Source organism: Aythya marila (genome assembly GCF_965140915.1).
Source record: "Aythya marila genome assembly, chromosome: 8".
NCBI classification, from domain to species: domain Eukaryota; kingdom Metazoa; phylum Chordata; class Aves; order Anseriformes; family Anatidae; genus Aythya; species Aythya marila.
This window is the reverse complement of record NC_139049.1, coordinates 30,960,827-30,985,299: the sequence shown is the minus strand read 5'-3', so window position 1 is coordinate 30,985,299 and position 24,473 is coordinate 30,960,827. Positions and strand designations below refer to the sequence as shown.

At 46.9% G+C, this 24,473-nt stretch overlaps 1 long non-coding RNA gene across 1 annotated transcript; it reads right to left on the bottom strand.

The window, feature by feature from the left end:
• Window positions 1-837: 837 nt before the first annotated feature.
• On the bottom strand, window positions 838-24,254 carry LOC309881002. Its single transcript, XR_014318059.1, has 3 exons — window positions 24,140-24,254; window positions 3,371-3,479; window positions 838-968 (listed from the first exon to the last, which is right to left on the bottom strand). It is a non-coding gene; the product is annotated as an uncharacterized lncRNA (long non-coding RNA).
• Between the last annotated feature and the right edge of the window lie 219 nt (window positions 24,255-24,473).

Below are 24,473 nucleotides of genomic sequence, written 5' to 3'. Positions count from 1 at the left end.
GGATTTAAAAACTAGAACCCAAAGCACACTTGAAATTTACGTTAAAAGGACAGTGTTTATCATTGCATTGCAATGCCATTTCAAAAATCATATGCTAAGCTGGACATCTGACTTTATTTTGTCATGAAATTCACTGCAATGCCAAATCATGAACACTTACTTGTCTACCTCTCCTCCCTCCAGATCAATTTCCTTGCTTTGGAACTTTGCATTCAGTTTCTGTTTTGGAACTCACCTCTTTGCAACCCCTTTTGATCAGCTCTCCTATAGTTTCTTCAGGACTTTTCTCGAGCTTAACACCAGATTCAAATGCTTTTCCAAGCCTTCCTTCTAACACTTTGACAGAAAACAGCCAGAGAGCTAAAGCCTCGTTCCTCAATCTGTTTTAAAAGAGTGTATCGCCATCCTAAACAATCCACATCTTCTGTGGGTGGGAAGCTAATAACACAAATCCTTTCACCCAGATCAGAATTTACAACACAAAATTTTCATGAAGAGTCATAAAAATGTGAACAAAAGAGGTCCATAAGAGAAGAAGAGTTTCAAAAAGGGCTGGCAGCTACTCTGCAAACGTAAGTCCATGATACACCAACTGCTACACATCAACAATACTGATTAATTTACACATTATTTAATGCCTTTAAGAAAAAATAAAATAAAATAAAAATAATAGAAAACAACAGCAAACCCTCAATAAATAACCACACGAGGTTCATAAGGAAAATAACCTACCAGTCTTGGTAAGTGGTGATCGCAATACTTGGAGGTGTCAACAAAGGCAGAGTTGTTGGTCTACAGACGATGTCTCTGTCGGGTGTCCTTGCTTTTTCTGTTTGTCTTTGGGATAGTGGGGGTAACTGCAAATTGCCAGAACAACACCTTCTTCCTCTCCAGAGGTCTATGCCCAGAGCATGGCTAGAAGTACTGTAGGACTTACTCAGCCCACACTCCAGGTAATCCAGAGCATTCTGCAAAGAGAAAAGCCAACGAAATTCTTCAAACAATCATTTTCTTCCACACGAATAAACCACACTCAATTACATTGTTCTACAGTCACAGCTACTCACAGAAGATAATTGTTTTATGAAATCCTGGCAGAATCTGACTGCATTGCGTTGTTATTTTATCAAGTTATGAATTAACTTGAAAACTCATTCATAACTCGTCTAGGCTAAATTCTAATCTAAACAAACACTTCAATAATCCAAGTCACTTCGGTGATATATTAAACTTTTGATATTTTGAACTTTTTCAAAGAATAGTCCACACAACATCCACCTCTTGTATCATTCCACTCCACAGCACAAACATACTGGTTTGCCACTTTTTTTTCTGATGATTCACCAGGCACAGAAAAATGCCAATACAGGGCTTAGGTACATCCTGAATCATTGGTGACTCGGTGAGAAGAACTTCCTGCTGGGCTACCCTACCCTATGCTCGTCATTTCTAATAGAAATATATTTTTTTCTCTCGGAGCTTCTATTTATTTCTATCTCAAAGCACCAACATGATCACTGAGCTGGCCATCAGTCTTCCCAAATCCAAGCCAAGGTCTTCCCAGAACAGAACAGCACTGCAAGAAGGCTGTCAGTTTTGGTCTTACAGAATTTAGCTGGTCCAATACAAATGAGAATAGTTCTGTATTGTGAGCAGTTTAAACTGAAAGGTTACTGTAATAGGTGTGTATATATATGACCACCTCTCTATATTTTTACTCTTCTACCTGCTTCTAAATTTTGATCTCTTCCCTACTCTCTCCACCCCCTCTCAGACCTCCCTCAGCCCACCTTCCAGCCTCCCCAAGCCCCTAGGTTCACTTTCTGGTCCAGCTATTCCCACTGCATCCTTTCCTCCACTTCTCTAGCAAGCACTGAGTGTAGAAGGATCTGCCTCACCCCTGGAAACATGTTGAGCATTGAGTAACTGGTAACTTTGAAAAATAAACGAGTAGTGTAAGGTTCCATAATCACTTCTTAGGTCCTTCAGGAACAACTACAAAGTAGCACGAGGCCAACCTTGCCTCCTAGTTGCTAATGGGAAGTATGTTCTCCATAGACATGAGACTATGGTACTGCCTGCTCTCCTACTGCAGCAGGGACTCTCAGCACAGGAGTGAAGGACAAGAATGACATGAGAATGGCACATTATCAATTTCCTCAGCTTTCCCTGCTTTTTTGCCCATCCCACAACCACACAAACCATCCAGAGAGGAAACAACATGGCCCACAGTTACTGCACTCCTTCATTGTAGTCTGAAGTGCTACAGGGCATGCTGGTGCAGGTTCCTGAAGTTACTAAAACACCAAAATCATAATGACTTAGATGGAAGTTCAAATATTTGGCATGCTACACTTTCAAAAAGCATGCTAGAGAGCTTCAGTGATCCAAACCCTACTCTTCCGCAGCCTAAAATCTGGTCAAAAATATTCCTAGGAAGCCCAGAAAGAAAAGCCTGGCTTCTACAGGGGGATCTGACTTGACATGCCTTTATGAGTAATTTTTGTAAGATTATTCTTTTTGTTATTATTTAAGAAATGTACAGCAGAGTGTTCGAACTTCCCATTAGATGTCAGATGCCTGTTTTCATTATCAGCAAGGACTGAGTTGGCTACATCAAACCCACCATCACATGGGGGCAAACTGACCATGAAACAGTGCAACGTATGGTCTAAGAGTGTAAAAGAATCACTTATCTACTGGAGGAGGGCTATAGGATACACTGGCTCTGAAGTTCCACTCCTCCAGTGTATTTTCCTATACATTCCTGTGGTTTTCCATTTTTGGAGAGTCCCAGCTGTGACAAGCAAGACGATTAATGCTGCAGTTATCACGCCATCATTACAAGCTGATGCATTTCTCCAGAGAATGGGAACTGGCATTTAATTAATAGGGGATTATGACGATGATTAGCAAGTGTAGTAATGGAATAACACATGCATAGCATTAGGTGTTCAGCAAATACAGTAGCAAGAGGTGTGGAAACACTTGCAAGTATAAAACTACTGCACATGCACAACGATGGGATCCAGAGCAGAGCTTCCACAGGGTATGGAAGTGAATGTTCAGTCCTCCCAAATGTCATTATTACACTGAGCAAAGAATGATAAAGAATGTGCTCTGCATAAAACTCTTCAGAACTCATAGTGTGGGTGTTTGTTTGTGCTTTTTTCTTTTTTCCTTTTTTTTTTTTAAACATGTGTGGGCCTTATTTTATGCTTAATATATGAGCTGCAAACAACTCTAAGAAAATCAATGAGCGACCGAAGCGAAACCAGCTGATACTTACCAAGTAAGAAAAGAACAAACTTTTGACCTTACTTCTATAAAGTATTGGGATAAATAAAACACACCTCTTGAAGAAACATACCTCATCTGCAGTTACTGTCATGACACTTCTGCTTTTCTTCATTATTGAGATTACAGTGCGCCCTGCTATACGAACTTCTTGTTCAAGCCGATTTCTTCAGATGAGCAACCTGAAAGAAAGAACAGCTGCAGCTGTAATTTTGAATAACAAACCATTTTTGATGACAAACTATGCAGCTAACTGCTGGTATCACGGCTGATTCATAACTTACTGCCCATTTTCATGTAACACTTGGCAGCGGATGTTATGCAAGCGTAGCTCTCCATTAGTGAAAGGGCAATTTAACATCTACTCAAATCATGTTAAAAGTAATCAGTATTCACAAGGCTCTATAATCTAGGCAAGCCCCGAAACATATCCAGTAATACAGGATCAAAGCCAACAGGTCCCACTTGCAGAGGATTTTTCCTTAATTGAGCTCTTTGCAGGAGTACAGAAAGTCCTAGGGAAAGGCTTCAGCTGGCTCTGAGAGAAGCCCGTCCGAAAAACCATAATTAAGAAAAAGAATTGCACTAGCATTTGGTTCTAAGATTTAATTGTAACTCATGGCATTATTTACTACCAGACTGGCACACACACAACAAATACTTCAGCCACAGAACCGCGGCCTTCTGTCGAGGGTGGCACGTAGACAAATCCAGCCATGCAGCCAGCCGGAGAGGAGCAGATGTGGCACCACAACTCAGCTCCCCGTGCTCTCCCCGGGCACACAGGGTGGCAGAAAGCAGCACCCTGCTCCCCTGCCCTTAGTGCACAGCCCCACGGCGGGGCAGGCACTGAGCACCACCCCGCAAACCTGCCCTTGGGTCCCTTGGGCAGCGGCAGCACGGGGACAACAGAGAGAAAAAAATATCAAAATAAACTCAGATTAAACCCTGCCACAGAGCCAGCGTGGTGGCTGTGTCTCACTGCAGCTCTGGCCCTCCTCGCCTCGGGGCTCACGCATGCAGCACACGTCCCTGCTCACCAAAGTGTCAGGAGCGCTCAGCTCCCTGCCAGACGCCCTCAAGCAGAGGGCAGAGAGCAGCCTCCACACAGGGAAATAGGGCACAAAATCTGGCCAGGCTACTTCCCGGCACTGCTGCTCCTGCCTGCAAACCGTATCTGGCTTGTAAGACCTGATATAATTAATTAGATGAGCAGCCCAGCAGTGAGAGAAGTTCACGCCGTGTTAACAGCACAGAAGTCACACTACGTTATCAGGAAAAAACTTAACAATCTGAATCCATCTTCAACAACTGGGAGAGGTTATCCAGCTGTGTTATAAAAAAAAGAACCCCAAAACGACAGTGGACGGCAAACGAGATGAGACACCAGTAAAGATGAATTCGCAGAGCAGGAAGAATAACTCCGGCATGACTACTTGCTGCCAAAAATAATATGCAGTCCTCTGCAACACAGAGACAAAATTCACGAGCAAGAACAAAAGGAGGAAGCGTTCTCCTGAGTGGCACAGCAAGCAGCTCACAGCTCGCTGGCACAGCGGGGTCCCCAGGGCCTCAATGCAGGACGCACGGGTGCAGCTCCCTCCTGGGCAGGACTGCCTGTTTTTACACACCTGCTGGAATTCGGCACGCTTCGGGTGTGCAGAACTCCTCAAAATGTGGCTGCTGTCAGCAAAAAGGCTGGAAGCTGTGCTGCTGGGGCACAGGGAGAGAGATGCTCGCAAGGCCCCGTTCCTCAGGCTGGCGGTCAGCAAGAAATTAAGATCTGATGGATTAAGTAATTCAGAAGGACTAATATGGCCAACTCTGCGTAGCTCATACAGGAATGACGACCTAAATAGTTCATATAGGGTCTGTGAGAGAGGTGAACAACCTTACACATCCTGAACGTGGGCACGGGGAGCACCAGGGAGAAGACACGGTGAGAAATGCCCCCAGGATCACCTACCGCAGGGAGCACAATAGGGAGAAGTAACTGAGTGTAAGTAAAAGAAATAACTGCAGGAAACAAGTACTGAGGAAAACATTTTTGGGAAAAAAAATGAAAGAATGCGAGTTTCAGGGTGTCTCTGGAATTGTGCTGAACTCTGGGATCAGAACAGACCTCGGATACGAGGTGGGGAGTGAGGGACCAGGTTTCCCAGCAGTTGGTTCAGTGGAAGCCAGAGCCCTCGAGCACCACTGCTGCCTCCCCTTCCTAAGCATTTATCAGTTTGTCAAAGTAAGTTTAAGCAGAACACGAACAATTATTAAAAAAAAACATATAATAAAAACCCGAGTCGTTCTTTCCTTGTGCCTTTACACAAAAGATCTGATACCTGGGACAAGCATCTAAAAAAAATAAAAATACCAAACCACAAAAATTCCCCACCCCAAAGAGGCTTTACCAGAAGTGTTTTTCTTCCAGGCACATGTTCTAATTCATGTAAAATGAATTACAGGCACAGATTTTCTCTCTTCTACCCAAATTCTCCATAAAGACACCATCCCAGTGGGCTAGCTAAGTGTGGGTAACAGGGAATGACTTTGATTTGGTATTAGACGACAAAAAGAACTCTTTCAGTGCCACAGCTGGGTCTAATCCATTTTGCTGGCCTCTATCTCAGGAAGCTATGAGATTTCTGGTTACACCAAGCTGACCCAGGTCCTGCACTTGGCCATTTTTGTGCTCCTTGACCACGTTGTTCAGACGTGACAGTGACGGCTGCTGTGATTTCGGGGTGATGAAGCCAGATCCTGGGGGAGTGAATGAACAGCAGGGTTCAAAACTGGCAGCTGACAGCGGTGCGGATAAAACTACATGGATGCATGTGATGAAGCCTGCTTTTCCTACACGCTTCTTTAAAAATAGCTATTGAACTCATCCAGTGTGAAATCCACTATTTAAAGAAATTCCTAAAGTGCATCTCGATGTGCAAACTCTGCTGTGATTTGCAATACCAGGCACGTGTTTCGCCGTGACACTGCTTCCCCACACGTTCTGGCCTCTGCACGGGCAGGTTTAGAGCCAGAGGGTGATACGGAAGCAGACTCATCCTGCCACCCCTCCTGATGACGCCCAGACACATGGGAAGATCACATCTGACCTGATTGCTGAATTAATTGAAAAGCCTTCCTAAGGAAGGGCTGCGATGAAGGAGCTGGTCTGACCACACGGCTACATCACCTGTGAGCTGGGCTCACCCTCAGATAACCTGATTCTCTTTGGAGATCAGCAGAGCTTCACAGGATGAAGCACATCCTCAGACAGGGTGACAGTCACCAAAAAAACGTGGCAATCTCACATTTTGCTCTCCCAGAAGAAGCACGTGGACTCTTGGAAGTTGCGCAGGGTTGCTGGAAGAAAAATAAACCTTACGTGGACTTAGCATTAGCCAAAGGTAAGCTGAGATATACCTAGCAATTGATACCAGTGATGGCTTCTTATTTTGCTTTTAATAAAACCAGCAACTCTAGAATACAACAGCAAGATTCGCCCTCAGCTTGCTCGGAAGGTCAGCGTGCTTGCTGGCAAGGAAACGAGGTCAGGGCCCGCAGCACAGCAGCGCTGGAGCTGCACACCCAGAGCAGGAGCAGGCTGTACCCACCACAAAAGCACCTTCAGGGAAATAGCAGCCAAACAGTTCTGCTGAAATCACATTCCCTGAAAAATTAGGCTCAGAAATGTAGTTATTTCTGCACCATGTACACACACAGCAAGTCTTGAGCCACTCAATAGTCACCTGTACATTTTTCTCTTCCACCAGTTTAGGCTTTTGGCTCTTGTTTTCCAGCACCAAGCCCTGAACTTTTAGCTGGGTGACCACCACAGTTCTGTCCAGCTACCTTTGTACAGTCTCCCAGAAACACCTACATAAGATTTGCCCAACCAGCCCTTCTCGCTATTTAGAGAGAGAAAAGTTATTTGTTTTGTCCACTGGTTTTCTCTTAATTCTTGTGATCAGAAACAACGGAACTGCTCTGCAGTTCTGAAAACCCATTCCCATTTCCATGAATCACTGGGAAGGCTACTGCAGACTTGCAGCACTACACAGAAGAAAACCAAGCACACCTACCTCCACAGATGCTTGGGACTTAGGAAAACAGAAAAGACAGAACTGCCCTAAGAGAGAAAATGAGGTTTTTGTTTGCAGTTTGTTTTTTTTTTTAATCACCAGCATTCTTGCACAAGTTGTTTGCTGTAGGAGTGCTAACAACCTACCGATATCACCCAGCTAGAGAAGAGCCTGCTCCCCTTCGTACTCCACCACTGCTCAAAGCTCTCCTGGAACTGGCATCCTGTGAAGTGGGGCTCGGTCAAACCGAGTCTGAATTAGGTGATTTACACGAGAAGGCATCTGTGTGATGTAATACAACTGCAAATTTGTCTACAATTGGTAAATGAAGTCAGGTCTTTGATTTTAGAAAGGCAATGCCATACCCAGGGTACTCCATGTGCATATCTGAGAAAGTTCTGTCAAAAGCAGGATACTGCAGGGGCAAATCAAAAACTTCTCATAAGCCTCCCTGCCCATGTTACCGCCGGGTAAATTATCCTTATTAACACAGTGTCTTAACTTTCATTAGCAGGCTGCTTACTGAGACAGCACCGAGGTTAAGAGGGCTGCAAAGGCTCATCTTCTCTCTGGCAACCTAATCATTACAGCTGAGAATAACCACGGCAGGCTGCGCCAGAAATCCCAGTAACTCTTTGGTTTCCAGCAGCGGGGATGCTCAGACTGCCATTGCTCCTCGTTTGTTGCAGGCCCGATAGCAAAAGCAGTGCTAATTTGAAGGCATTATTACATTGCTCACTGCCATAAGGCCTCTGCAGAACGCCACTGGAATACAAGCAGTGTTTTTTCATTATTACTGCTACGGAAGTACAACCGCGTTTTTTTCAGGAATTTTTTTCAGACAAATGTTAATAGCCTGAGCAGAGCTAAAGCCGCTCTGCTACTTTCTTCACTGCGTTAATGGTTTTAAAATCCTATTTCTAAAAGTTTGTCTAATATCGTGGTCAAAACCAGTTAGTTTAAAAATCAATTTTGACGGCAACAAAGGCCGCAGTTAAATAGCGGTAGCCACCAGCACACACATGACTCCCGAGGTAATTACTTCGGAAAGTGAAGCACACCATTAAAAGACACAATTTATACCTTCCTCGTTCCATGTGCAAATGACTAGCAGAGCCTCCCACTCCTCGGAGTGCAGCAGAACAGCACTCAGAGCAGAGAACAATTATTAATTATGCTTTTTAAAGAGACTGTGATGGTTTAAAAATACAACAAAAAACGGTGCAACAAAACACACCTAATGCAAATCCCCCCCTTTAGACTGGAAGGTGGCTTTAAAAAAACACAAAGCCAACAGACTTCATGTTCCCCAGGTGTTTTTATGAGGGAAGGAGCCCGGTTCACTGAGCCTTGCTGCTCTCCCCTGATGCCAGCAGCACAGACCAGGCAGGATTAGCTTGGGCTGGCTGAACAGCAAGGGGAACTTCACGCTCTTGCCTCCTGCCACTGACTTCTTACCTTCCTGAACTCACTCCAATATTGAGTCCCAAGGGCAACAGCTCTAAAATCCACCGAGCAGCTCTCTTCCCCCTGCAGTTTCCATGGGGAGAGGCCATTTCAGAAAGCACACAAGCAGGAGTTTTATTTCTAAAGCCCTGGAGCCATGCTGTGAGCAACACGCCGACCCTAAGCACAGAAGGAGACAATCAAGGCTGCAAGCAAACAGCATCCCAGCGTGAACACATCCTCCAACACCCCTAACAGAGGGACATCCTTGATCCTGAATTTTTTCAAGTCTTCCCTCACCCTTCCTGCTGCCGTGCCTTGCTCCCAGGTAGCTTACACAGCGGGCAAGGGGCTGGGAGGCCTCACAGGGCGGCGACACTGCCTGCTGCAAAACCTCCTCCTTGGCAAACAGCAGCAAAGGTTTCTGCGGCGAGAACAGGGAAAAGAGTAACCAGCTTTTCCTGAAGCAGACATTAAAAAAATAAATTATTGGAAGCAAAACCAATGCCCAGTTCCTGGGCAGCCAGCTGCCGCCGTGTGTCTCTGGCCCGCCTGCATCATCTCTGCACCAGGAAGGGTTCTGCAGCCGATAAATTGCATTTTCATAACTTGCCTATCACAGCCTGCACGTAAAAGACAATGCCAGAAGGAATCCAAGGAAGGAGAAAGATGAGTCTGAGAGATCTCTCCGTGCTGTTAAATGAGTACAAAATGAGGCTACTTCTGGGCTAACAGCATCTCTTCGCACTCGATGCCTCGTTTCTAACAGCTCTGCCTGTCTGCAGCATCATTTTTGTTAGTGACAAACAACGGATTTATTATTTTTTTTTAGATCACAGATTTTGTGCAGGAGTAGCTGCTATTACTCTATTATTAACCACAGGAATAACCACTCTCTGCTGCAGTCTCAAAAAAACGTATAAAACGAACAGGAACACGCACGTCATCTCGAGGAGAAACGGCCAGGCACCCACAGCAAAGCTCGCTTGCCTCTGCTACCTCCTACCCAGGTTTGGTACACGCCGAACCACAACATCCCTGCAACACTTCTCACCCACAGATCTCCAAGGCTTTGACGAGTGGGCTCAGTCTGACAGCAGCGGACACACAAGCAGGGAGATGGTGAGCGACTGACTCAAAATCACGTAGCAGTCAAAGCAGAGCTGGAAAGAAAACAGACCCAGCTACGCTCACCGCTGCACAGGGGCGCCCAGGAAAAAGCACACGGAGCAGAAGAGAACCTGTTTTTAACTCACATCCCTCCCCTAGCTCCCCTGTTTACTATTCATCTAAAAGCAGCTAAATTCTGAGATGTTGAAAATAATGCAGTTGTTCATTTAGAGCCAAGGCGCTTGTGTAGCTGCAGGATGTAAGGCTTGGCGGAGAGCTAACCTCTTCCCAAAATTCAGCTCTAAGGGCACCTGACACGCTGCTCTCACTCTGAAGGGTAAGTGGTTCATCGAACGGCTCCGGTTTTCAGAAAGTCTCCTTTCCACACAGAAACAGAGAGTAAAAATTAAATTGCACAGCCTCATCTGCAGAGGCAAAGCCTGGCACTCGCAGTACTAAAACGGACATGATTGCATTAGCGTAGCATGGCCAACTGCAAACCTGATTTACCCCAGTTCTTCCACGCTGGCTGTTCCAGATCGAAATATCCTGGCAGTGCATCCCATAAAAGTCCCCCAATGAAAGCAGCAAGCAGCAAATTACGCTCGTGCTGACTGTCCCTAACAGCCCACCGTGAGGGACAGAGCTGGAGGGTGGGAGGAGAACAGAAAGTGAAGGCAGGTAGCTGAGGGCACGATGGAGGAAAAAAAGGGAAAGCAAAGAAAGGAGGGCACTGCAAGATGAAACACTATTTCATTCAGTCCTTACCTACAAGGCAGTGGAAGGGAAGAAACTACCAGAAAACCATCGGGAGCGACCTCGTACTTGCAGCTAGCAGAACCCTGGATCGATGGCAAACACCCTCAGGATACTGCAGTGCTGCAGTGAAAAGCAGCACGATGACAGCACACGGGGAAAGGGCATGAGTGTCAACAGCCAAATTCTGGCAGAGTGGGGAAAAAAAAAGCCCCAAACTCACACAACGTATCCCTCAGAGTTCCAGCAAAGGAGCTGTATGAAAGAGATTTCATATTTTCCTTGGGGAAAATAGACCAAATGAAAAGCCTTCGGCATTCTTCAAATGCACAGATGTTTCCTGCCAACCGCTGGCTAAGACCACTTCCATTAAAATCTTTTAATTCGTACACTTCAAGAGGCATCTACGGCCCCATTTTTGTATTCTGAACAACTACTTCGCAACAAGAGATCGAAAAAAGCCTCATTTACAAGAACATTGAAGCTTTTTTATTCCAGGATTTTCTTTTAGCAGATGTCACTGTTTCTTTATCCTCCTGCTATTTTGTTTCATTCAGTATCTGATATTTTGTTTGTTGGGAAAATATTTGCATTTTTCTAAATTTCAGGCTGAAGTTATCAGCGTTTTTTTTAAAGGAAAGAATGGTTTAGAACACTGCAATTTTCTCAGAAATCAAGTGCTATTATGTTAGGTGAAAGTGGTAACACCAGCATTTTCCTCAAATTTCCCATTGTAATTTTCCCCCCCTAGTTATTTAAAGCTCTTCAAGCCCTTAATTATGTGGGGTGATACTTCCAACACTCAGTGTCTGCCTCGTGCTGCATAGTTTAGAAAGTTTTGATCGAATTCAGTCACTTCAAAGAGTGCAATTAATGAGGAGCTCACTGTTCAGTAATCTACTTGCAGCATACCCGTGCTCAGAGCACAGGCTTCAGACTTCACTGGGACAAGCTCGGTGCTCTTCTGTGGGGGTTACCAGGAAAATTCTGGCTCTGTCCAAATTGTTCAACGCTGAAGTTGCACACTGAACTGCAGAGCTGGAAATTCCAAAAGGCTGGGATGTGTGAGAGCCCCAGGGTGTCCAAAGCACAGGCAGAGGCATCCCAACCACCAAAAAAAGTGACCTCTGCTCTGCACGGAGCTGGACACGTGGAGAAACGACAGCAGCTGAAAACGGGAGCCTCGATGAAATGGGTCACTGCTTTATCTTTAGATGCAGCAACTTGTGGCTTCCTGGTCATCTCTGACCCATAAGGCAAGGGACATTCAGGCACTGCTTGAGGAGGTGGCTGGTAGCTGCAATTAATACTGTTCTTTAAATAAGAATGGGAAATTGAGGGGTGACAGGCAGTTCCTCACCTTTCCAGCAACAAAGGACAACTCCGTCTTTGAAATATTTGGGTTCTTTTTAAACAGGTAACACTACTGGCCACAGATCGTCAATACTAGCTCCTACACTTTTCTTCCAGAAATGCCATATTTGGGTATTACCAGTACAGTCTTCTTTCGAACTAACCTTCCCCTAGAGCAGAATATGTTGCTACTTGTTCCGATGCCAAAAAGTCAAAGTAACAGCATGATGCAGACTCAGAATGACCTATTGTACCACATCGCACCAGCCTACAAAATGCTAGGAAGTCACAAGAGTGCCCTAGCATTTGCAAAGGTTTCCTGGTTTGTTTGTAGGACGTGCTCTACTCAGGCAAAAAAAATAAATTAAAAAATAAAGTGTTGGTTTCTCTGGATGGCAACGTGGACTTTCCTTCCGGGCAGGAGAAATGCCAACTTTCAAGACAAAAGAAGTCCTGCCCGTCCTGTAACCTTCTCCTACAGCAACATCCCACTCTGGAGACCTGACCTTGCTGCTGCTGCTGCTCTGAGCAGCAAAACTCCCTCTGGCAAGGCAGCACCACTGCACCAGGCACTGGAGAAAAGGTTTGCAAAGGTGGCTTGGACGGTTCAGTGTCCGTGCTCAGAAACGACGCCTCTGTCTGGAAATACTGCAGCCAGATTTCAGCCCCGCACGGAAGAGATTGCCATGGAAACATGCCCCTCACTGTACCCTCTAGACTCACCTCTCCAGCGTGGAAAAATCTTCAAACCCACAAACTTTTTATAGCCCTGTGAGGTGACCGGAGGCTTTCAACACAACTCTCAGGCAAGAAGGTTTTATGCGACAATTAAGGGAAACGAAACCTGAGTAACGACGACGTGCCTGCTTCCTTTCATTTCTTTAAACTGCTGTAAGAAAATAAAGGTAAGGATTTTCCAAGATGAATAGCAGATTAAGAGGATAGATGGCTTACCGTGGCTCCTCGAAATCATTAAATTACCACCCAGCAACGTGAATCCTCAATGCATAAACAGCACGGAGGAGTTTTCAAATGCCCGTCTTTGAGGATTACCTTACTGAAAAGCCAAAGGGCACCTGCACTCCTGTAGTAAAACAGCAGCATTAAATTACTAGCTGGATTTTAAAGCACGGATTAGTCTCCATGCAAAATTTAAAGCAACAGATCAACAACTTTCTCACAATTCGGAAAACGCATTGGTTAAAAAAAAATGCTATCAGCTTGTCACCTCGCTCTTATCACCCCTGTACAGGGCAATGAGAGATCCAAGCAACTCGCAGGAAGGAAACTGGGATCCCAGCAGCCATCCCCTCCCTGGGCACCTCCAGACACGAGGTGCTGTGGGGCAGGAGCCCACAGCATCCCCCATGCCTATTATGAAGCTCTCTCAGAGCCACCTAGCCAGTGACTTGGGGTGAGTTCTGCCCATTTTCTTCAAGTATCACTATACAAAATCAGGTGTAGATGCTGCAAAGACGAGAGCTGACTGTTAGGCAGACATCCTACAGGAAAACCTCTTGGTTTTTCGCAGCGGGTGGCATCAACTCGTCCCCCTGCTGACACCCGGGCTGAGAGCCCGGCCTCGCCACGCGGGCAGCGCACGGCCAGGCCGCTGCCACACGCGGGCTCCCGCACGCCTCCCCCCACGGCTGAGTCACTCGGATCGTACATCTGAAACCTCAGCCTCCCAGTTACTATAACAACTTAATGGATTTTCTTTTTGATGTTATTAATTGCGTTCAGTGTCAGCTGCTCGCACGGGCTGTCGGAGGAGGCACGGCGTGAGAGCTTCTGCTTTCAGGGGCCTTCACCTTCCTCACTCCAACGCTCAGGTGCACCCCCATAAATCTCCCTCCAGCGAGGTAAGGAGATGCTCCTATTCCCTCTGTACACAACTCAGGATGGAAGAAATGTTCCTTTTTTCCTGTGACCAAGTTAGCTGCCTGTGATGAATGCTGTAAGGCTGTACCCTCAGCTGTATTTCTGTGGTACATACAGCACAGGTGGAACCTGCGAAGTGGCATTTATATCGCATCCCAGAAGAAAAAACTGAGCACTTGGCAAGCAAAACTACCCAGCACAAGCAAAGCAGCGGTCAGAAGGTTTCATTAGGGCTACCTTTGAAGCCTCAGGGTACGGATGGGCAGGCCTCTGCTGCTGGAAGGGGCAGGGAACGCCTGAACCACGAGGCAAACCCCAGGTTCAGGAGCATCGCAGCAAACGCAGGGATTGAGGTTGTGGAAGACAGCCAGGTAGTCAACGAGTGGAGATCACAAATCACCTTATCCACATTGTTGGAAAAACATCTACTGCTTGCTTTAAAAAAGTCCTACTTCAAAGGGCCAGACCGTAAGCACGGGGACAACAGAGTCCAGCAGGGAACCCTGCACGGCTCGGGAATAAAGCAGCCGTGCTCCTCTCGCCGGTTAGGTTTATCCTTTGGAGCTGTGGAGAGCGGAGCTGCAGCTATCTGCAGAGCCACTGCCACACATCATTCAGGATAATTTTAACCCCACAGACATATGGAGAACACTCCTTTCACCCTCCTCTGCAGAAAAAGCAAAGAGGATCGGATCCTACAGACTTTCCACAGGGAAAAAGATCTTCTCTAGAATTCTAAAATTAAAAAAAAAAAAATCATGGAAACAATAATACGGATTAACTATATTTACAGTGTAAAGACATGCACAACATTTTAATCAAGCACCCAATGACAAATATGAGAACACACGGCAAGTAATGTTATGCTGCTTGCAATTATTTTTTTTTTTTTTATGTCAAACTGCTAATTTCTACGAATTTAATTACCCTGATTACAATGTACACTTCTTAGACACCTACGGGTACCCTTTTAAAACCTATCATTGTAACCATATTAAAAAAAATACTCAAGGAATATGTCTGAAGTAGAAAGCAGTGTGAAGCAGCTGTGCATGCACATGACTGCGTTTCACGGCATCAATCCTTCTGCAACTTGCTTGCTCCGAGACACGATATCAGTAACGAAAAATCAAATGAGTTTGGTTGCCTGAAAAGCATTCGGTTTCATGAAGAAAATCTGTTTTACAGAACCACAGAGAACTGGTACAAGTGTAGAAATAAAAGGATTGTGCTCCAGAGCAGTGTTGGGAATAATTACTAGCTGTGTTTAGCCTGAAGTCCTGGGGAGGGGACTGCCAAGTCTCCAAGAAGCAGCAGGCTGGCCTTAGGATGGTCCTAAAGCTGCCCTTTGCCAGATTTCCCAAATCCATGACTAATTTTCAGACTGGAAGATCCCTGCACTGCTCAGAGCACCGTAAGGTACTGAACAGAAGAAGCTCGAGGTGTAACAGCTCGTGGCACACCACTCTTTCCCCAACCAGGAGACGCCCAGACGCTGCAGAGTGGCTATTGCTGTATCAACCCAGCCTGTTTACCTGGAATCCACCTCTTTCAAAGAGCCTCAAAAAAGCAGAGGTGAAGTCCAGCCCACTCTGCAGGCAGACTTTACAAAGACGTGGCTGGAGCCAGCAGCACTGTGGTTTTAGAGGTTTCCATCTCGGTTCACCATTTCTATTCTGTTTCTGCACCGTAAGCCAGGAAAGGGAGCGCTGGTGCCTACGGACACACAGGTCTTTGAGCCATTAGGCAGCCACAAGACCTCCCAAATAAAGAAGCAATTAGGCATCTCCGCGGAGTAAAATGGAAAAAGTTACAGCAAGAACCACTCCAGGGATTGCACCGTGATGCAGCCCCATCAGACAGCGAATTGTGGGAAGGCAGAAGGGAGATTTCCTCGGGGTATGGCTGCAGGGGCTCTCTCTGAGGCATCCAGCACAGGAAAGGAGAGCCCTAAAAGAGGAGTGCAGCAGGAGACCCATCACAACTGCTACCTGCTGTGAAGGAGGAAAGGAGAATGTGTTTGTGCGGGTGAGGAGGGCCGTGGAGCTGATCCATTCCACGGAGAGTTGTCTGGAAGACGCCTTCTGCTTGTTCCTTGCTTCATAAATAAAGCAACGTAGCTCACAAAACGGCGCGGTGAATTCCAGCAATTCAATTCCTCCTGGTAACGAGGACAACCAGCAAACCCCACAGCACTAACAGCTCCCACCACAAAGGAGAAGCAATATTGAACTTAGCAAAATCTGCCAAAGATTTTTACTGATGGGCACAAAGTCAACAGGAGCGTGCTTAGGAGTAAGCTACCATTTTTTTTTATCACAAAGCTTATTATTTTTACATTAGTCTAAAGAAAAAATGTATCTTTTGCTTAGCTGGTGCTTCCCAACTTCCATTACGTGTAACTGAAGTGGGGAATTAATTTCCATTCCAGCCAGGCAACGCGGCACGAGTCCTGCATCAGAACACTACCAGACCTGTACCTGCACACACATAGACCAGTACTCGTACCAAATATTTCTTACACTTTTACTGAACGATTAAAAAACAAGGAAAGATGCTAAAGCAATGCATCTTTCCACCTCCTTCCAGTTAGCTATCTGCTTGTGTATTTATCTGTGACCTGATTATTTTTCCTTCTTAATAAACGTCTGTTTTCCTGTGAATTTGCCAATAGGATCCAGAAGTACACCAAGCAATAGGTAAACAAGTATTTCTTTTTATAGTTCTGCTCGATTTGATTCGAACACTGCTTCCTTCTTGCCTTTCTGAGAAAAGGCATTTAAAGTGTTCAATTTATATCCGAATTGATCCACCAGTGACCCACAGGCTGCCTGAAAAAAATTAATAGTCTTGCAGCTCCTCCAAAAATTACAGAAATGAATGAAAACTAATGAAAAACGTGAAAATGCACAGGGGCCCACTCACCTACGGGCAGGGGAAGCATTACTCAGACAGCAGGCATCACGTCAGATCTGTACCGGTACAGGCAGGGGATTTCAGGACACCAAAACATTATGCAGAGGCTGAAAGCAGATGTAAAGCCCGGGATGGAAAAAGAAGATCAGCGTTTTGTAGAAGTGCCAGGCTAATTATTCCGCATATTTCAAGTTAATGGCCTTCATCCAGAGGTCCGCAGGCTGCGTATGTGCCTAATTCATTAGCAAAGTGCAGCGGTGACAAAGATTTATAACAGGGATTTCTGAAGGGGTTTTAGTACGAAATTGAGACAGAGAAAATGAAACGGGCACATTCACTTCCAACCCTGTATGCCTGGGGAAAGGAAGTGGGGAAGGGAATCCTAAGAACTATCATGGCAGAATATTAATTATTATTATAGCAGTAGACCACTTGCCCAGGTTTTTTGACAATGGACCTCTTCTGGAGCTGTTTCAAGCAAGAATCCTTCTTCCAAACCTCGGGGTTAGCAGGCAGGATGCTGCTACACCTCATCCTCTCTTTGCATTGTTCTTCCCAACCAAAACTCTCTGGAGAGCATCTAGGGCTTTCAAGGATGGCAATGCTGGAACAAGTTTCCTGCTCTTCCTTGAGGATCCTAAAAGATAGACCCTAAATACCCAGAGAGGCTTCTTCTGCGAGAAGAGAAGCGCTTCTGGAATCAAACCTGACAAAATAACACTTCCCATCCTGGTTCTCGATGTTCTTTGCCTCCCATCCCAGAATAGCTAGCGTTGCTGTGAACCACAACGCCAGTAGCCATGCTCAGATGAGAAATGGGGAATCTTGTGCTCGTTCTGTGACAATTTTCCCAGCTGATGTCTCCAGTGACTGCAAATGCTACGTGCGGATGCCTTTTCCTCAAGTGGAAAGACCAAAATAGGTAACAGTGGGTTTAGATCTTGCACCACACACAGGCAGCGTGAGATTTATGATTAGTATTCCTGAGCACAGCGTGCATCAGGAGGATATGATTTTCTTTGAACAGAATCCCATCAAACAGAGCAGCTTCACCCTGAAGGTTTCCATATGTTTTATACTTATTTTCTTCTCAAGAGCTCTTGTGAGGTTGGATCATTTTCTGTTTCTTATTTGGGCTTGTGGTTTGAGAAATGGTTACTACAAGGGATTAATCATTTCAGATTCCCCTCTTCCCGAAGTTCCTGTTTTCACTATTTATAAGCACTCTCGAACGCGTCCCTGCTGCAAGGAGCTCCGTTCCCAATTTATCTTTCACATTTAACAAGTGCTCTGGCAACTTCAGAAGGTTCTTCTGGTACTCTCTATTGAAGAGGCACACAGCCTATTGCTTCCTCGAGCAATTACCGAGTTACAAAAGCATGAATGAAACAAAAATCAATTGCAAGAACTTACTTTTCAATCTGACTACAGTGCCGTTACATCAGCCGATGCTCTGAGACCATTTTTCACTGGGTGGCCACCAAGCAGGCAGAGAGCACTGAGCCCACATCAATCTGCATGACTCAGATATTGAACTTTGCTAAGCACCAAGATAACTAGAGCAGGTTCTCCCCATCAAGTGAGATTTCTCTCCTTTTTCTGAGCTTTTCAGGGTTTCCGTCCCCAAACAGATCCTGTATGCCAGTGAGAAAACTCTGCAGCTCCAGCAGCTCCCAGACCCCAGCATGCTGCAGCCAGCCTCGTTATCTGGGTTAGTTTCCAGAAGAAACGTTGCTTCTTCTGGCTGGCTGGCACCTGAGTTCACCTGGAACCCCAGGCAAAAACACAAATGAAAGCAGCACGGTTATTTATTCTAGCCAAGAAAAGGGTCAATTTCTTGTTTACAAGTTTACAAACACTGCTACAAAGGAAAAACACTTAAAAGAATAGCGAGGAGGAAATCCTGGCGCTGAGCTCTCACTCCTTTGCAGCTCCTTCACGCTATCTCTGTCTGCACAAACCACGTAACCACGCCAGCAGATCACTGCCAACAGGGCGTGTTGTGCTGTGGCTTTAGAGAAACGTTCAGCATCCCCTGACCTCCTAAATGTCATCTCTGAGAGGTGACTTACACAGTTACCCGATGGCATCAGCGGTCTTCAAGACCACATTGTTTGCCTGGAGTTGCTTTAGGTGGCCTCTCTCCTTCCCCTCTGCTCTTACCACTTCTTTACTGGCAGAACAGAGCCTCCACTCAGTACTTGTTTCACAACATACGCTTTGAAAGTCTCGTGCAAAATCATTCTTTCCTTGCAGGCACCACACCAACCAGCCCCGTCCTACTTGGTGCACGTTTTAAAAACATTTCTTACAAAAGGGCGTTAGTCCCTGCTGCCTGGTGACCTTTTTAGCCAGCCTTTTATTACCTCTCCCGCGTTAACCACAGTCATTCCACCCCTGCCGCCGCTCGCTAATGCTTGGTAGGCGCAAGGCATGCTTTTTGCCACAAATAGCCACTGTTCCCTGCAAAATCTGCTGCTTATAATCAGGTCAAAAGAAGGGTATTATCAGCTGTGCTGCAAATAATTAGAGAGCAAACGAGTACACGTCAACTGTTGAGCAGCCAAGTCAGGTCAGTTTAATGCTCTCAACAGGCAGCTATTTGCAACTGGAGTGTATTCCAGCAAATGATATTCGAAGTATTTCTCCAAAATGGCATCTAATAGTTTGTATCCTGGTGCTCCCATTGAAATGCAGCCTAGGCCTTCAACATAACGCAAAGCCACGGAGGAGGGTTTCTGTCCTCTTCTGCACATCATTAAGGAATTAAGGACGCCCCAAGAACCAAAAAGCTCGGCCACCTCAACTTCTGGCTGCGTTGCAAAGGATCCTGGCGGCCCCTGTTGCTCTGCTGTTGTCAGAAACCCACTTAACACATGAATTAATGTGCCATACACTGAAACACCGGGATTTCATCAAGTTACCTACGGCCCCGAGGAAAACAGAACTGCTGTAAGGTTTCTTGCAAAAATCACGGAGGCTCTCAACAATCTGAAATCAGAAGGTCCTCTGAGTTAACTTGTGTTTCGTGACAAAAAGAAACTTTAAAAGACTCGACCAAACAGCTGTGCTTATCAGCAGGCTTGACCACGATCTCATCAAGACTCCTCTTCCGAGGCATTTTCCCCTGCTGATACCAGTCCCTACAGAAAGAAATGATCCACCTGCCAACCCCTGACCCCAATTTTAGCCATACTACAAGTTGCTGTAGCACTTCTACAAGTTCTACACAGAAGGAAAAAAAAAACACCTCGACTCGTGCCAGATCTCACCTGTTTTCCAGTGGCTTTACATGCGGTGCTGTGCTGAACTCTCAGGTATTCTTCCCACCAAAATCTTCTGTAGCAGCACAGAAACCAAGTCCCAGTTCCAAACCTTCACGAGCATCCATTTACCTCACAGCCCATCCCAAGCCCACTTTCTGGTGGTGAGGCCACGTCCTCTTTGTTCTCTCTGCGGAGCCTGGCGATAAATTCACCGCCTGTGGTCCCGTTTCCTCAGTCCCAGCCCTACGGTCTGACTTTCTGACCCCAGCTTTGAGCCATGCCTTCCTGCGAGCACGTTGGAGCTCGCAGAAGCAGCACAGGATGCATCAGCCCACAAAATCACCAGCGCCACAACCCCGTGACTCACCCGTGCACCAAAAACCAACCGGGGAGTCAACGGCGCCGACATTTGAGTTAGCCACGGGGGCTCTGTTGGATCTGGGAGGGAAAAACAAGCAGACAAAACAACAGCAACCACCACGCATAGAAAGGAGAGGGGGAAAAAGACAGCTGCGTGCGACTTTGCTGGATCTTCCTCCCCTGAGTTAATATTAAGACAAAGTGCATCGTTGGTGCACAAGCGTGAGAGAACGCCCGGCTCGGAGCGCACACGTGCGCTGACAGAATTACACTTTTTAAGCATCTGAAGAGCCACGGCTCTAATCCATCGTGATCCACTAATCTATTTCCCATCTCTGACAGCAGCGCCAGATGCTGCAACAGGAAGCGCAAGAAATTCCACTGCAGGCAGGCACTGAATAAGCTGCTCTCCTCGAAGTTTCCTCCCGGCCTTAATTCTCAGAGACTGGCTTCAGCTACACAGGCCAGACGTTTACATCTTTTGTAACGCTCCAAAATCATCTCTAGTATTTGCATATTTCTGGACTCTTCTGTGATTTACAGAAATTATTTTGGATCTGGCCAAGTCCCGTGCTTCCAGAACGCTCAGGCAAATAGTCCTTCAATCTAATTCCACATCTCATAAAATAATTAACAGGCTTGAATCTTTCCCATCCCACCGCATGCCCACTTTTTCTTGTATATTACCAGGAGAAAGGTTCTGAACCATTCTCTATACCATCCTCCTACTCTGTTAACCCCAACAAGGGATTTACTCCTAAATATCTTGAGATGTGATGGCACCAAGGGCTTGCAGGCGAACAGAACCGGTGGGACTGCACAGCCACAGAACAGCTCCAAGAGAAACGAGAAGCAGGCCTTTCATGCATATTTTTAGCCAGCAGAGTGATACTATCAATTTAATCCCTTTTTTCTTTTTTTTTTTTTTTTAAACAAGCTTTTAGAGCTGGAAAATATTTTCATAATTAAGGAGCTCAGTTAAAATATGTTACCTAAACCAGCTACACAACCATTCCTCTGCACTGCCTGGAACCAAAACATTACAGCAGCAAGAATCTGAAAGTGAAGCTGACAAATTATTTTAATTCTCTAAACTGGGAGAAATGCAGAAAGAAAAAAAAAAAAACGAGCATGAGTAATAACATCAGATTAATATCCTTTTGCCTTAGAAGCAATATTTAATACATGCAGACACACATTTGTTTGCAATAGCCTCCCAGTTCAGGGGAGTTCTTTCATGTCGTCAGTTCCATGCCTTTCCAATAGTTTTTTTCCCCATCTGCTGAGGCTATATTTATCCCGCTGTCATAATTATACAGTTTCATTTACTGATGTAGCCAGTGTGAAGACCTGCATGCTTTATCTCCTGCACTACAGACACTTCACTTAGACAAATAAAGGTGTCTCTCCACACCATTTTGTCACTCTTTCCCTCGGTGCACAAGAACTACCACGCCTGTGCTGTAAATTTCCCTTAAGCCTGACACCACGAGCCCATTACACACCGCACAAGCGGTGCCAGCAGTGCAATAAACCCCGCTCGTGCTGTGCGAGCACGGCAAGTTTCGCATTACCCAACAGAAGTTGAAGAAAGTTCTGAGAGCGCTCCTTTCTGCATGCTGGCTGCTAACTGCCTGCTCTGTAAAGGAGCACAAAATTAGGGAAGTGGCATTAAAAGGGGCCACGGCAATGCTGAGGGCACTTCCAAGCAGCACAGCTGCCAAGCACATTTTCTCCACAACGCCCAGAACCAGATGCACTGCAGAGCACGGCAGCTAGACTTGATTTCTTCCTGCTAATAACTGTACAGGAATAATAAATATACACTGTCCTATTACAAAGAACCCAGAGGAGCCGTAGCGATAGCTTGTGCTGTGTGGGTAACTCCGAGGCAGCTTTGTGTGGGTAAAACGAGTCATCCCAACTGGCCAAGTTACCAAAAATTGCCGGTTTAGGAAGGATTTGATGATTCCACCCGGGTTACCCATCTTAAATATGGAAGGTAGTTGATTGTAACGACTTTTAAATAAGACTACTGTTCACAGAGACGATTAGTCAGCTTATCTGTTATAAGCTTCCTGACAGATACGTAAGGCTCTTCAGTAAGGATTTGAATACTGAAGGAGAGGCCCACGTGCGAGTTCCAAGTTTTTGGGAAGCACCAAGGTGGCTGGGGAGGAACAGGAAGGGCTGGGGCACAAAGCTGCCAGTGCTGGGCAAGAGGAGGAGCTGGCACAAAGGAAAAGTTAGCACCTAAAAGAGAACGGGATGTATTTGCAGCACCCTATTTACTACCAGAAAGTGAGAAAAGGGTCCAGAACAGCACGGGACCAGGATTTGGTCCACTTCCTACATCCGTGACACTGCAGTCCTAGCCTGAACCTTGCACCTGGGTGCAAGTTCAACCTCAGCATGTTTTTGGAAGCAGCAGCCAAGCGAGGCTGAATCTTGTATTTCAGTTCAGGCTCAAATTTAAACATTACATTAAAATGGTTTGCCAGATTTCCAAGATGTCCAAGGACGGGAATAAAACAAGGTACAGCTGTAGCCTGGCGTACCTGAGCAGGCAGGTGGCAACACACTGAGGCAGATCAGATGACATGAGAAACAGACAGGCAATTACCATGAATAATCTGCTATATGCAGCCAGTATACTTAATAGCGTACGAGGAAAGCCCTCTTTGCACTAAAGAGCTTAGGTCTGGATGAGTTATAAATCAGAGATTTGTTTACAATCCGGCCACCACCTCTGCAGCTGATGGCGAGGGACGCAGCAAACAAGGCCCTCGCTCAAAGCCGTGGAAGAACTTCTCTGGGTCGCTGGATTTAAAACCTGCAAATGCAATTATTCGGCTTATTCACCGTCGCTTCCTCTGGACATCTGAGTTTCAGAGAGGAAAAAAGACCAGCCACAGTACGCATTGTGCTGCTCAGAGAAGACAGAAATCTACCAGGACTTCTCTCCTCAGCACCGGTGGCCGCTGGGGATACCCTGGTAAGGAGCTGGAGCCTCTCGGGGCCCATTTCCAACCCTCACCCTCGGGCAGGAGCAGAAAGGGCACTGCTGGGGCTGCGGGGCCCTGCCCTGGGCAAGCACCAAACTTCCCAAACCTCTGGGCACCGAACTGCGGGACGGAGAGAACCAGGCACCCAAATCCACTCCAACCAGCCGCCAGCCAACGCGGTGCGTGGCAGCGAAGCCTGGAAGAGAAAACGCTGTGGAGAAATCAACGTGGGGAGCCCTGAGCTGTAAAAAGGGGCCGTGGGGTCCCTCCACACCCAGCCCCGCTCCCCGGCCTCGGGGGCACGAGGGCGGCGTGAGGCGCTCAGCCCCGGCACCCCGTTTTTTCCCTCCGCAGCTCCCGCAAGGAAGCGATTCCAGCAGCAGGCTGGCCACGAAAACATGAAATAAAACACGTTTTCCCCCTCCTTAAATAAATAATTAATTAATATATATATAAATATAGACTACCAGTTCCCAACGCCGGGCGACTCCACGCCACCAAACTTACCCAAAGCACCCCCACCGACCCACCAGCGACTACGGCCGCCGGAGGGCAGCCCCCAAGGTGCCCCCAGCCCCCGTCCCCACCACCCCACGGTCTCCCCCGATCCCCCTCGGTCCCCCCCCGGTCCCGGGGGTCCCCATCCCCGAGCCCCCCATCCCCGGGGGCCGCTCACCTCCACCGGCGTCGTGGCCGCGGGGCTGAGCCCGGCTCGCCGCGGGGCTGGGCTCGCCCTCAGCCCACCGCGGCTCCTCCGGGGCTCCGCGGCTCCTCAGCGCCGGTAACGGCAGCGGAGGCTGCTTACCGGAGCCAGCTCCGCTCCGTTTTCCCCTCCGTTCCCCCTCTCTCCCCGCCGGCAGGCAGCGGCTCCTTCCCCCGCGGCCGCGGGGCGGGCTCGCCTCAGCCCCGGCAGGCGGCGGGAGGGGCGAGCGCCGCCCGTGAGGAGCGGGGCCGGGGAGGCGCTGCCGGCCCCCGGGCAGCTCCGGAGCCCTCACGCCGAGGCCGGGGCT